This window comes from Rhea pennata, chromosome Z (assembly GCF_028389875.1).
Source record: "Rhea pennata isolate bPtePen1 chromosome Z, bPtePen1.pri, whole genome shotgun sequence".
NCBI classification, from domain to species: domain Eukaryota; kingdom Metazoa; phylum Chordata; class Aves; order Rheiformes; family Rheidae; genus Rhea; species Rhea pennata.
In genome coordinates this window covers 34,539,180-34,552,495 of record NC_084702.1, presented here as the reverse complement: position 1 = coordinate 34,552,495, position 13,316 = coordinate 34,539,180, and positions in this window count along the sequence as shown.

Below are 13,316 nucleotides of genomic sequence, written 5' to 3'. Positions count from 1 at the left end.
CACATGGTAGAGTGAAAATCTGGATGAGTGATTTTGTCAGCAGAGCTTCCAAACTCACCTCCTCTCCTCGCCATCTCTTCCCACTCACGCTAGCTTTGCACAGAGGAACAACTTCACTGTATCAGTCATTGCAGGAGCTATCTAAGGCACACTTTGTGTTGATGATGGGTGGCTCAGTTATTAAGGTGATTTATATTTTGTGCATTAGAGAATTCACTTAGAACTGAGTTGCAGACTAGGCAGACAGAATGACACATATACATAATATATATATATATAGATAACATATATATATGTGTGTTAAAAAAAAGTGTATATAGTGTATATTCTTTTTAGGAGGTATATTGCAGAGGAGATGTGTATTGGTTAGACATTATGCTACCAAGAGACCAACAACTCTACCAAATAAGAGCTGTAAAAGTTAAGAAGTTACAAACTCCCTTGTTGTTAGAAATGGCAAGATATCTCCTGTATATTTTTCCAGTCTGAAGAACATAATCTCTTCCAATGTATTTGTCATACTGTACATGTTTTTCATGTTCTCCAGACTGCAAAGCCAGGGCCATAAATGTGATGTGTTTCCAAAAATAAAATTAAAAAAAACCCCTAAATTTTACCACTTTTACCGCAGAAATTCATGATCCTGAAAAGAGTGTGGGCGCTTGATAGGTCTTCTGTTTGGTGCAGGCTCTGAACACTGTGCACAAGTCAAATTACCATTGTGCCTATTGCCAGATGCCACTGGGTGCAGACACTGAGCTGCAAGTGTGGCAAATCAACATTATCTGTACTCTGTACTCTACCACCCTGGGAAGGGTTCTTGTTCTCCTGCCTTAGCAGCACAGCTCTCCTGCAGCCCTGCAGCTGAGTGACCTGCTGCATTGGCCATGTTGCATTCTAGCTGTTTCCATGGATTTCACCTGTGGGATGGCTCAGAGACCTTGCTCACACATGTAGGTGGAGAAGGAGTGAGGGGGGACTCTTGATTTATCTTCAGATTAAGCAATTTTCCCCCATGCATTCACAGTTCTTGATTTGGTGTCTGCAGGCTGGTCAGAAAAACAAAATAAGAGGACACAACAGTCAAACAAAATGCCCAGTCTCTTCAGGGAGAGTTACAGTGAAAGTGTGTTAAATGTACTTGATCTTAATTTTTCCTTTTTGGAAGCAGCAGCTAAAAATAAAGCCTCTGATTACAATTGGAAACCTATAAAGGGAGTGCTTAATAGTCTGTATAGCTCTGTCAGCCTGGAGATGAAATGAGTCACAAAAGTGTCAGATTGTGGCACCTACTGCTTTCACTGCATTGACAGGAGGGGGAAGATCGTCGTCATCGCCCCGGTGCTCTAAGCGGGGGCTCCCAGCAGCAGCCGAGGCCGTCATTGCCGAAAGGTCACTGGCCTTTGGCCAAGCATGTTGCTCGCAGCCTTCAAAGGCAGCCGAAATAGAGCGCCTGAGATCCCCTCTTATTATTTTAGGTGGACAAACGGTAAGTAACCTTCTTCATTAAGCCCAGGCAGGAAGCTGGGACTTCGATGTTGATCCCTGAAATAAGTGTTTCATCAGTTATTACAGTAATGCCAGGACTTCTGAATGGAAGGGGGGACTGATGTGCCAGGCGACCGAGGACTATGCCTGTGAAATGTGTTTCATCAGCCCGTCCAGAAGAATGTCTGGCAGAGAAACTGTACTCTGCTAGACTCTGCTTTAGCTCGTATTCTTTATTTATCAAAACCACAATAAAATTAAAAAAAAAAAATCTCCATAAGGAAACATGGCATTTCTCTTTCTCCCACAGGAAATAAACTTTATAAGACAAACAGCAGCGGCTTTTAGAAGAACAAGTACAGTCATAAGCCTTATATACCGCAGCATGAAGTCACGTATTCAGAAGACCAGAGCTGCCAACATAGGAGACTGCTCTCCAAAACTTGGATAAGAATAGAGCTGTCGCAATAAAGCTCTGGGACGAGGAAGTTTTGCTTACAGAGCATAAATGTGGGATTTCTGAATATGCTGCCACATATAAGAAAAGCTGCCTGTGGGAAACAGGTGCAGTCAGGGATTAAGACAATCTGTCATCTTCCAGGGAAGAGTACAAGCTTCGGGAGGTGCCACCATTATTTCTAGTGAGACTCTGCATAGGAGGCCTGGGACTGCATCGCCCCTTTTCGAGTAGTAGCTCTCTTCAACAGACAGTGTGAGCCAGAGGCTAAAAATCGCGTCTGGGCTCTATGCACATCGCTACCACTGACCTGTTCTTTATCCTTAGGCAAGTCATTTTGTATCACCATGCTGCTTAGTCTGTAAATCCATTGGCACTGCAGCTGTGACAATGTATTTTGATTTTGTCCTGCCTAGACAGGCTGTGATCTCAGCTGAGAACTTCCTGACACTACTGTATAATAAATGACTCAATAATTCAGAACAGAAAAATAGATCAACCTCTTCCTTCCCCCCACCCCGAAAATCAAATAAAGCATGGTTTATATCACCCCAAATCCCCAGCATAATCTAACAAAACCACTCAGCCATCTGGACAAATTCCCAGCTTCAGCCCTTTTGAGAGATTACCAAACAGCAAGACCTTTCTCCAACCAATAATTACAGAAAAGAACACTGAGTTTTAGTCCTTCAGGCTATTCCTGCCTTTGTATTCCTGCAGGTCCTTAGGAACAGATCCGTCCTTCCCTTTCCTGCCTTCTGCCAGCTAAACACACCTAGGATAAGGACAACTACACTCTATTTAATGACTATACTTAAAATATACTAGAAAAAAAATATTAGGCACTAACATTTTAAAAGAATAGGTTAAGAAACATGGATGCAAAGGGTGACTTGGGCAAGTCACTTCCAAGGCACAGGTTGCATCGTATAGTCCTAGTTGAGATGATGAATAACAAATAAAACTGACAGCTGAACTAGTCATACTGTTCTGAAATGTTGCAAAACCCATGACAGATTAATGCAAAATATTAATGCAATAAATGGATAAAGGGATGAATGTTATGACTAGCAAGTAAAAAAACAAATTCCATTCTGACAAAATGGAAAAATGGAATGGAAAAACTGAAACATTCATGGAAAAATAAACTGATAGGAGAATCTTGACATTTTATCTGGGAGTGGGTCTAGGAAACCCATGATCTCAAAGCAAAAAGCTGTGGCAAACGCATCATTCGGGGTAGTAAATGTATAAACATCATATAGCAGAGAGGAGAAAGAAGAAGGAAATGGAGATTCTCCATATTTCTAACACTACATAAATTTCAGTATGAAGAAAATCAGAGCGAAATAGAAGGAATTAAGATGAGCAACGAAAAGGACAGTGAAACTGGAGGAACTGAGCTGTTATGAGGTATCGCTTTACAAAGTAATATGTATGCATATAGGTTTATGCATACGTGGGGGGGGCGCTGACTAAGTCATACCTGACTCTACACTTGTCTTAAAAGAAAGCAACCAGAGAGCCAAGCCAAAGGCAGAGCAACAAAAGGGAAGAACCTGTGAAGGCTTAAATTCAAACACACACCCTCACCTCTCAAGTCAGAAGTTTTTTACAAACTGCCTTGCTAAATACAAACTTATGTGAGCATGAGAAAATTATTCTGTGTATGTTCAGAGAAATCAGAGAAGCAGCAGTCTAAAAAAATGCAAAAAATGAGCACATTCTGTTCTTCTCCAGGTCCTCCATCTTCTCCCAGCAGGCACGATACACTGCTCTTTTGGTGTTAAGCACAAAGAAAGAGGTTTAGTCTTTCTCCCAGTGAGTTTCCAGCTCTGCAACATGGCTGTCAACAAATTTCTAAAGCCCCTGCCAAGCAAGCTCCAGAAATATCTCAAGGCAGAGAGTATGACAGGGCTTTGGGATCCTTTGGGCCTCAGAGAGGACAGCATTAAGTGATGTGTGAAGAAAGAGCATGGGTAAAAGCAAAAGATTAAACTGAACCAAGGACAACCTGACATAAATCTCAGGAAATCAGAAACTCCAAATCCTAAGTTCTACTTTCAAGAACCTACTTTCTTAGATTCTATTGACATAATCAAAATCAAAGCTCCATTTCTAGCTTAAAACTTCATGTATCATGTGGTTTCTGCAAAATTATGGCAAATCTGTGTTTGCACCTTACCTTAAGATAAAAATTACCTTTATGTATCAAAAAACACTCCCAGGCCTGCTGTCTAACCAGATGTACGCCATTCTCTCTTCCGTGTGTTGGTAACACCATATTTTACAGCTAAATGGGTTAAAAAACATAGGAGATGAACAGCACTGTATTATCAAGGGAACAAGATTGCCTATACCATCTTTTCCTTCTTTAAACATCCATGATGTTTCATGTATTTTAAAATGTTTCAACAAAAACCCCCACTTGTTCAATAGCTAAATTTGCAGGCATAATGTGATGTACAAAGAAGTACATCTTCAATATGTGTTCTTGTCAGTAGGAAAGGTAATAAAGAGACAGCTCCTGGAGATAATATCCTACTAAACATAAAATGCAGCTACCATCGAAATGTGCTCAGAAGGAAATGTTCAAATATTTTAAACATTTTGAAAAATAATGCTGTGAAGATTACGAAGGCACTAGCCAGGCATATTATAATTACAGAAATTGAAAACCAGCTATCATACTGATCATGCACAAATCGATGAAGAAAGGATATTTTTATTTTAAAAGGCTGCTGGTAGGAAAAGACGGAGACAGCGGGAAGCAGGTAATAACAACAAGATACTAAAAAAAGAAAGAGTCTAATGTCAAAGCAGTATGCACAGCTATATTTCAAAAGGTGTTTTCATATAGTGTAAGGATGCCGAGAAAAAGCAGGAGGAAAGAAAATTACATGAGCTTAATGTACTAACAGTAAGGAGAGGCAATAATTTAGAGAGGAAAGGAGAGAGCCAGAAATCACTTCTTATCAACTATCTATGTTTAAGCATACATAGATACAACTGTATACAAATGTGGATTGTGTGACGGAGGACAGCAATATGAAATCTTTGCTGAGGTGATTTGGGGATCAGTGGCTTTGGAGAGCGTCGCAGGACGGTTTCTCAGGAGCTAAATATAACTTTGTGAATTTCTTCTGCCAACTCTTTTATAGTTGCGCTGTTTCCAATGAATATATAAATGTATCCAATAAAACGCGAACGCCTGATGAGAATAAAGAACATATCCAAACAGCAAAAGGTAAAAGCAGCAGCCGAGCTCCGTTACAGAGGGCAGACGTGGCCTCTGGGCTGAAAACTGTGGATCAGAGCGGGTCAAGGGAGCAGCCTCTTCTTCACAGGCAGGCTGAAAGCAGCCTGTATTTATTAGTCTCCTTTTTTCATTTGATTTCAGTTGATTATGTTTGTTGAGCTTGTTCCTTCGGGTCACAGAGCAATTTTATGTTAGTCTTCTAAAAACCACTGCAAGGAGTTCAAGGTAAAATAATCATGATTAGTCAGAGCGAGGAAAGCCAATGTGTATGTTTCTGGCTTGCTATTTTTTCGAACAAAAAATGAACCCTCAGATCTATCGGTCAGCAAGCTGTGCCTCCAACAAAATCTTCACAACCCCCGCCTCTCCCGCTCTGCCGTCGTTACGCGCATTGCCTTGGTTTTAGATCATTAAGGAGAGGCAGGCGTACTGCGAGACTCACCGATGTACGAAAAGCAGGTTGCAGCGGAGAGGAGCTTAGCAGAAGCTAAGGCAGCTCCCATTGGCTCAAGGGGGATAACTAATAGCTCCTGACAGCAAAGTTCTTGCCTGGCATTTCATCTGTGATAACACACGAAGCCCGCATAGCAAATCTAATCATAGCCTGGAGTTGTTCAAGACGCTTTAAGGTACATAATTGAGAGCCTAAGAAGTGCAGGACTTTTAGAATACTGTTTTCATGCTAGGCTCTGAATATAGTTGCAGCCATCTTCAGGGGATATTCTCATCACGCGCCGTATTGCAGGGAAGTGTTCTGGCTAATACATAATTCCCCTTCCATTGCTGAAATCCACCTAAGCTATGCCACTGATCTATATTTTAGCCCTGCTACAGCAAAAATCCAGGGCAAGGGGAGGGAAAGTATGAATACTTTGTGCAAAAACTCCTGAGTTATCTACTAGTCATTTTCAAGTGCATGAAAAATATCCAAAACCACTTCAGGGGAGGCTCAGAGTCTCTTACGTTGCTGCAGGAGAGTCTCTACAGTGTATGTCAGGAGGGACTCTGAGAGGTAGAGGTTCAAGTTTATAAACTGTCTGATGAGCTCCCAAAGAATATGCCTTTTTTTGCTGAAATTCAATGCAAGTACTTTGTGGCAAAGATAAGAACTGATGACTGGGAAAAGTCAGCAAAGAAAACAGTACTGAAAAGATGGTTTTGACCCTTCTAGGAAGCGGAGGAGGTGGTGCTGCAGCACAGGAACACGGGAAGCTTCAATTTGGAAAACTAAGGTCTAGAAGCTAATGGCTCTCCTGCGAATACATGGTAAGTCCTCCCTCACATAGCTGGTCTGGCCAGAAGCTGCTGAGAAAGACAGGCTCACCAAGAACTTGAGCAAGTGAAGCAGGGCAAACGCATGGGGTTGCTGTACTCACAAACTTGGCAACCCAGGACAGGTTGTTGCTGTGGCTAATGATGGAGAAGCAAACCGCACTTACGAGCAATGCCAAGCAGACCCAGTCAGTTTGCAGTCTTCCCCCTGTGAAATCCAGATCAGCTTTTGGATTACAGGAGTGTAAAGAATTGAGGGTTGGAGCATTTGAACTCGAAACTGGTATCTCACTGACTGGGATGACAACTGTTTTTGAATCTTCTCCTCCTTCAGAGGAGGTCATTTAAACCAGTCCTGAGTGGGTTCCAGCATTCACAGGCTCCCGTGAGGGGAATCTGTACTCAGTACGTTGTTCAGTTAAAAAGAAAACGGAAACTTGTCTAAACTGAGATTTTTTTTTTGTATCATTTCTACAGCTTCTATTTTCCAAAGAAATTAAAAATCATATTTCTGCCCCACCCTACTTTCTACTTCCAGGCTGTGCTGGAGGCCTGAAAACCACTGCTGTCCAGTGGGAAGTCTACTTGATAAGAGAAGATGAGCTGCTCAAAATTCCTGACCAATCTTCACTTTGGTGCATCAGTAACTTGTGAGGAAGACTTTGAGGAACCTTGTGTACACAGCTGGGGTCCTGTTCCAAAAGCCAGAGCGACGGAAACGCAGCTCCTAGGGTGAATCTCTGGCTCCGTGAGAGTATAGAGTAGCAGAAACAACTGCATAAACCAGAAATGTCCATACTTTTTCCATCAACAGGCCCCGAACTCCTTGATGATCAAAATTCAATGCAGCACAGTGAAAGTGGAAGCAGAGCTTGCTGTGTGGGCTGTCAGGCAGGGAGGAGGCACAGAGGAGAAGGCATTGCGGCCCGAATCGCTCCGAGCACACACGGCTGCGGCACCTCGGAGCTTTGTAACCAGAATCGCCGGCATCTCTACAGCTCACGTCTCTATAGCCCACTTGCGGCTCAGCCCCATAAAGCCTCCTCATAAAGCCAATACTCCGAGGAGGTGTCACACTTCCTAAGCGCATGGCACGCAGCTGACATTCATCCAGGCAGGAAATCTCTGCAGTACTGTGGCATGGAGAGATTTACAGTGTCTACGACCTGTGGGCTTTCTGCATTTAGCCACCAGAAACGCATGCAATTTCTTGATGTACGGCAGTCCCGTCAGTGCTACACTGCAGCGTCTGGTAACTTTGGCCTCATGAACAAAATTGTCAGTATCTGCTCACAGAACGTTTCTGGACAAAAATGGGGACATGTCTGGGTGTCAGCAGCCTGGCCCAGTATAAAGGGCTAGCCATGTCTTCACACAAAACCACAGGCTCAGCCTCCAGGAGGGAACTGAGGGAACTACTTTTGCTCATATTGCCTAGGACACCAGTACTAACGTCTCTGGTCTGCCAAAGCAGGATTTTTGGTGACTCATAGTGTTAGAGCTGTAGCTAAAAAAGCAGTCTGAAAGACATTGCCACTAATAATAAAGAGCAAAGACTATCAACTGAAACTTTCCATCACCGCTAGCATAGTCACAGCACATTGATGGTATCTGTAATGTTGACATTTTAAGTTAAAAAACAACCGAAGAATAGAATAAGCTTTCGTATGGTAGTCAGCCACCAAGTCAGCGGTAGAAATGGAAGTGCAGCCACAAGCGCACAGAGAGCTCTGCTCAGTTTACCAGTAACACAGAACTGCTTATGTAAAATCAGAAATCTCCTTTCTTCAGGAGCCTGAATATCTTTCATCCAAGTATCATTTCTGACAAAACCACAGGGAAGAAGGCAAAAGCAAGTGAGAATACAAAGTAAACCATTATTTACAGGATGTTTTAACATTGCCTTTCTAAAATATGGTAAATCAAAAAAATTACTACCACAACAATTCTATGCATGAGTGTTAACCAGCTTCAGCCCAGTAGTATTTTCTCCCAGGAACACATAATCATTGCTCATTACTTTGGTGCTCTTGTATGTAAAACCTCTTGGTTTGGCAGATTATGTTTTGGGGTCTGTTTCTACTCCTGTCCTTAACCTTACAGCTTTCATTTTTCTTTTAATTTGAAAACTTTATTATGGACCTTTTTCAGGCTTTTGTACTGTAGATTTGCTTATTGTTGATTTCCTTACTGTTGATTTGTGCTTTGGAGAGAACAGATGAAATCAGACCTATAGCTGAACATAACAGATATTAATTTTGATCTTTTCTAGTCCCTTTCTTCAAGTTTCTGTCTCATACTTCTAATGCTTACACTTGTTATTTGATTTCCTGTCTTTGCATCTGGTATTTGGATTGTGACTAATCTTTCTTCTTACACTTTTTTTTTGGGGGGGGCATTTGCTATCAATAAATCTGCATAAAGAATGATCATTTCATTTTATAAGACAGTGGTCCAAAATAAAAGTCCTAAATATCTTAGAATAGTATCAGCCCTGCCCTTGTGATTTGCTTACAAGGTGCTTAATGCTTTATATTCTGTATTTAATATTCACTCTGTGATGCCTAATCTATGCTGTATTGTGCACACACAGTGTTCTGGAATTAGCAACCAGCACAACAGGATTATAATTGTGTGTAATCAAATCGCCAGGGCAAATTGCGGAGCAATTGCAAGTATGGCACTGTCAGTCCCGACCTGTCGTCACTGCAGTTCTTGTCTGTGTTTTCCTTTTCCCTTTCATTAGTAAGTCTGTCAGTATTGCAATTTGAGATCTGCATGGCTCTCCAAGCCCTTCCATCCATACTCCCTACCCTCAAGGACTCTAACAAAATAAACTAATGTGGAATCAAAAATAGAGTCATCATCAAACCACAGGAAGCTAAAAAATCTGAACCTAAAAAATCAGATCCTGAGTCTACCCTTGACTTTCTCTGGACCTTGTGTTAAGCTCTCACATTCATTTCTGTTCCTTAATTCATAAAGGATTAAAGAGGGGTTAAAAGTCCCATGGCAGCTGAGTGAATTAACATCTTTAAATGAATTTCTCACTTTATTTCTTTCACAAATGTTTGCAAACAGAGTATAAATTTATTCATTATTCAGAATGATTCACAAATTCCTTTGGTGATTAATTATTAACTAACCAACAAATCTCAAATACTGAAATGAGAATACTGGAACTAAATATGCAATCTGAAGCTTTTGCCAGGTTGATTAACTCCATGAGGCAATCATATAGGAAATCCAAAAGAATTCTATGATTGATACAAATTGTGCAGAGCAAGTTCAGAATGATGCATTTTTGGTAACAGTACTAAGTGTGTTAGTATAACACCCACAACTCACTGCAAGCATGGCCCCAGTGTACCAGCCAGCCAATCAGCTTCTATCTTACCCTATACAACAGTAAGATATTAGCTTTATTTTTTGAAATTTCCAGTTGGCTGGATAACTTCATTTCACGAAAGAAGCCTAGAAATATAAGACAGATAATGTTGACATGAAATAGCCAACAGTGCAATGGAAACATATTCCAGGAAGCACTCTTAATAAAAATCATCCTCAATAACTGAAAACAAGACTTATTCAGCATAGCATCAGAAAATTCTTACTCTAGCCATTAGAGAAGTATCAGAGTCTGGATGCAGCCTTAACTCTTGCTCCAGACCAAATAGTCACTACTGCACTGGACATTAGCAGCCTGATGACTCTTAAAAAGCATGCTTACTGTATTTCCAGATGATGCTAAGCTGAGATAGCTACAAGTTTGATGAAGGACAAAATTAGAAATCACAATGACCTTAGTGGATTGAAAACATCTAAGAAAAAAAAAAAAGAATTGGAGGCAATTCAGTAGGACACGTGTGTGGTTCCACACCTGGATGGGAACAACCAGTTGCACAAAAAGGAAATAGTAGATGGCAAAGATCTGACAAGGCAATAGTTCTTCAGCAAAGATCCTGGGGACTGCAGCAGACTGCAAACTACACATGAATGAGCAGTGGCTCACTATTACAATAAGGGCAAATGCTAGACTGGAACACACACATGACAATAACAGTATCAGACACACATAAGAATATTTCCATTTTGCTCAGCACTAATAAGACTTGAGTTGAAGTACTTGAAGCATAGTGCCAAATTTTAGGCATCGGACTTTAAAAAAGCATGTGGATCAAACTGCAAACAATCCAAAATAGAGAAACAAGAATGATGAGAGGTCTACAAAACATGAGCTACGAAGAAGTATTGAGATAATTGCATTTATTTGGTCTAAAGATGAAAAGACTAAGTGGACCATGGGTGGAGGGGTTAGAGAGGGAGAAGGCTTCAGGGAAAATGATAACAGTCTTCCAATAAGTAAAAGGCTGCTCCAAATGACGAAGAAAGAAATAACCTACTGCCTTGTCCATTGCTGCTACAACAAAAAAATGGGCTTGTGGTGTAATAAGGTAGGCTGAACTTAGACTTCAGGAAAAACCCTTCTGGTGTTAAAGATACTGAAGTACTAAAATAGATATAAAAGGACAAAGAATTTCTAACTTTGAAGGGCTTTTTTTTAAGGAACAAATCTGAAATCTGCCTGGAATAGTCAAGGCAAAATGATGGACTAGATGGCTGCTTATGGCCTTTGCAGACTTCTTTTCTGTGACTGTGATCTTACATGCTGCACAGGCTTAATCTCCTGTGGTCCCACAAATTGCCTTGACTACAGTTCCGTGTCTATATTTGATTTCATTTATTTGCAAGCATTTAGTTATTTATTAAGCCCTTAGGTCAATTACATTAAGAAATGTAATAGGTATTTCTGAAGAAAACAGGAATGTGGGTTAATTAATTAAACATTCAAGAGATCTACTTTTATTCCTCTTGCCCAGATGAAGGATATTTAAAAATTGCATGCTGTATGTTATCCATTCTATAATGAGATTTATAATCATTTATATTTGTCAGGGTTGTTTGATATGTGAATATATGATGCATATTCTCTTAGAGATACTAGCCTCCTCAAAAGTTCGTGCGGCAATAAGTCTTCCATCACAACTTACTTCCCAATCCAGGATCCCCAAACAAGAAATCTTTGTAAGGCAAAAACAATTTTTTGACATTTCCTAGTGCAGAACTCCTGCATGAGGCAGGTTATTATTTATTCCTCTATCAAGAAAATTCACAGCAGTGTCCTTCACACCCACTGTCATTTCATGCCGAAGTTCAACCAATAGAGAAAGCATTACTGGTTTGCAGAATTGTCAAGACAGTGAGCCACCAAGCACAAAATCTTTTATCTCTTCTTTAACAGGGACATGTTGGATGGACAACAATGAAAAAAAAGAACTCAGTTATCTGATAAATCATTTACAGCATATTAACTAAGTCATCTTGACAGAAATTGAAGAGATAGAGCTCTGTTCTTAATTGTGCCAACAACCAGGCCATCCTGGTCAACACACTTCATATTTCTGTTTCTCGTCTTATATCTCAATTATTCAGATTAAACAAATCCTTCAGAAATATTTTTCTACATACATGTATAATCACAGTTCAGTAGAGCCTTTGATTTCAGTTGGGACCTACAGGCACTCATGTAATGCCAATAAATAATTAATAAAATATGTGTGGATTCCCATGAAAGAATGTAGGCAGTGACCTCCAGTGGAGGCCAAAAAACAAAAGCTCTGACTTGCTACTAAATCAAAAAAAAATAGGAAATTGTCAACCTGATGATAGGCATAACATGCAGAAACTTAATCGTAATATAAAGAGATACTGATTACTGATAGCAAGATCCTATATGGCTATATCTTCTGGATTAAATATTGATAACTCTTTGTATAGGTAAACATAATCATTATTGTTTTTTTCCAGTGGGATGATCATGGATCGATACTTATCTTGCACATATTGGTTATGATAATCTATGTTTACTGTCAGAGTTGTTGAGGAGCAGGCATAGATCAGCTGTAACTAAACACACTTTCTAATAACAGCCAGTATATCTGATACTTAATGTATTTTATTTATAATGTTCTGCTTTGGGAAAGTCTGAAAAAAAAGAAAAAAGCCTAACTGACAGCAACTTTTGGTTATGATTCATCCCTAGTTAGGGAGGAACAATGTAAGTAGTCATTGGGAAAGATAGAGCAGCTGTTTATGGTTCTGATAGACTCTGACTAAACCTCCCACTGAAAGTGGGAGTTTGTACAAACTCTTACAAGACGAGAAATACCCTATTAAAGCTTAAAAGCTGGTGCCAGTAGCAATCACATGGAATTCGCTGAACAAAATGCAGCCTATAACACAGAACAACGTGTAATTGTTGTTGACAGCGCTATTTTTGTTTGTAGACTCTTGTATTTTCTTACTTCCAGTGGATCACCGTCCAGTCATTCTGCAGTTTCTGTGGCAAAGCAACTGAACAGATTAGAGTACCCATTGCATAACTTCCCTTTGGGGATTCCCACTTGAATTTGGCCTGTTGATTCAAGGCATAAAGAGCCATGTTTGCTGTTCTTTGAAAAATGATTTTGACTGTCATAAGGAGAGTCATTAGAAATTAGATCATCATTCTCCAGCTGCAGCTTCAGGGCAGATATTACATTTTGGCCACCCCTGAGCTTGCTCATTCCCAAGCAGACAAATAAGGTCAAAACTGGTAAAATAAGAAGCACTGGCTAGCTTCCTCCTATAGACACTAACTGGAGAAGACTGTACACAAAGGTTTGCAAGAAGGAAAATATTATGAAAAATAATATTTTTAGAGATGAATATGGAAAATAAAGATGACATTAAAAAGAGAACAAAGTTCACAATGAAAAGTGCTCTGTAGTTGGAAAAATT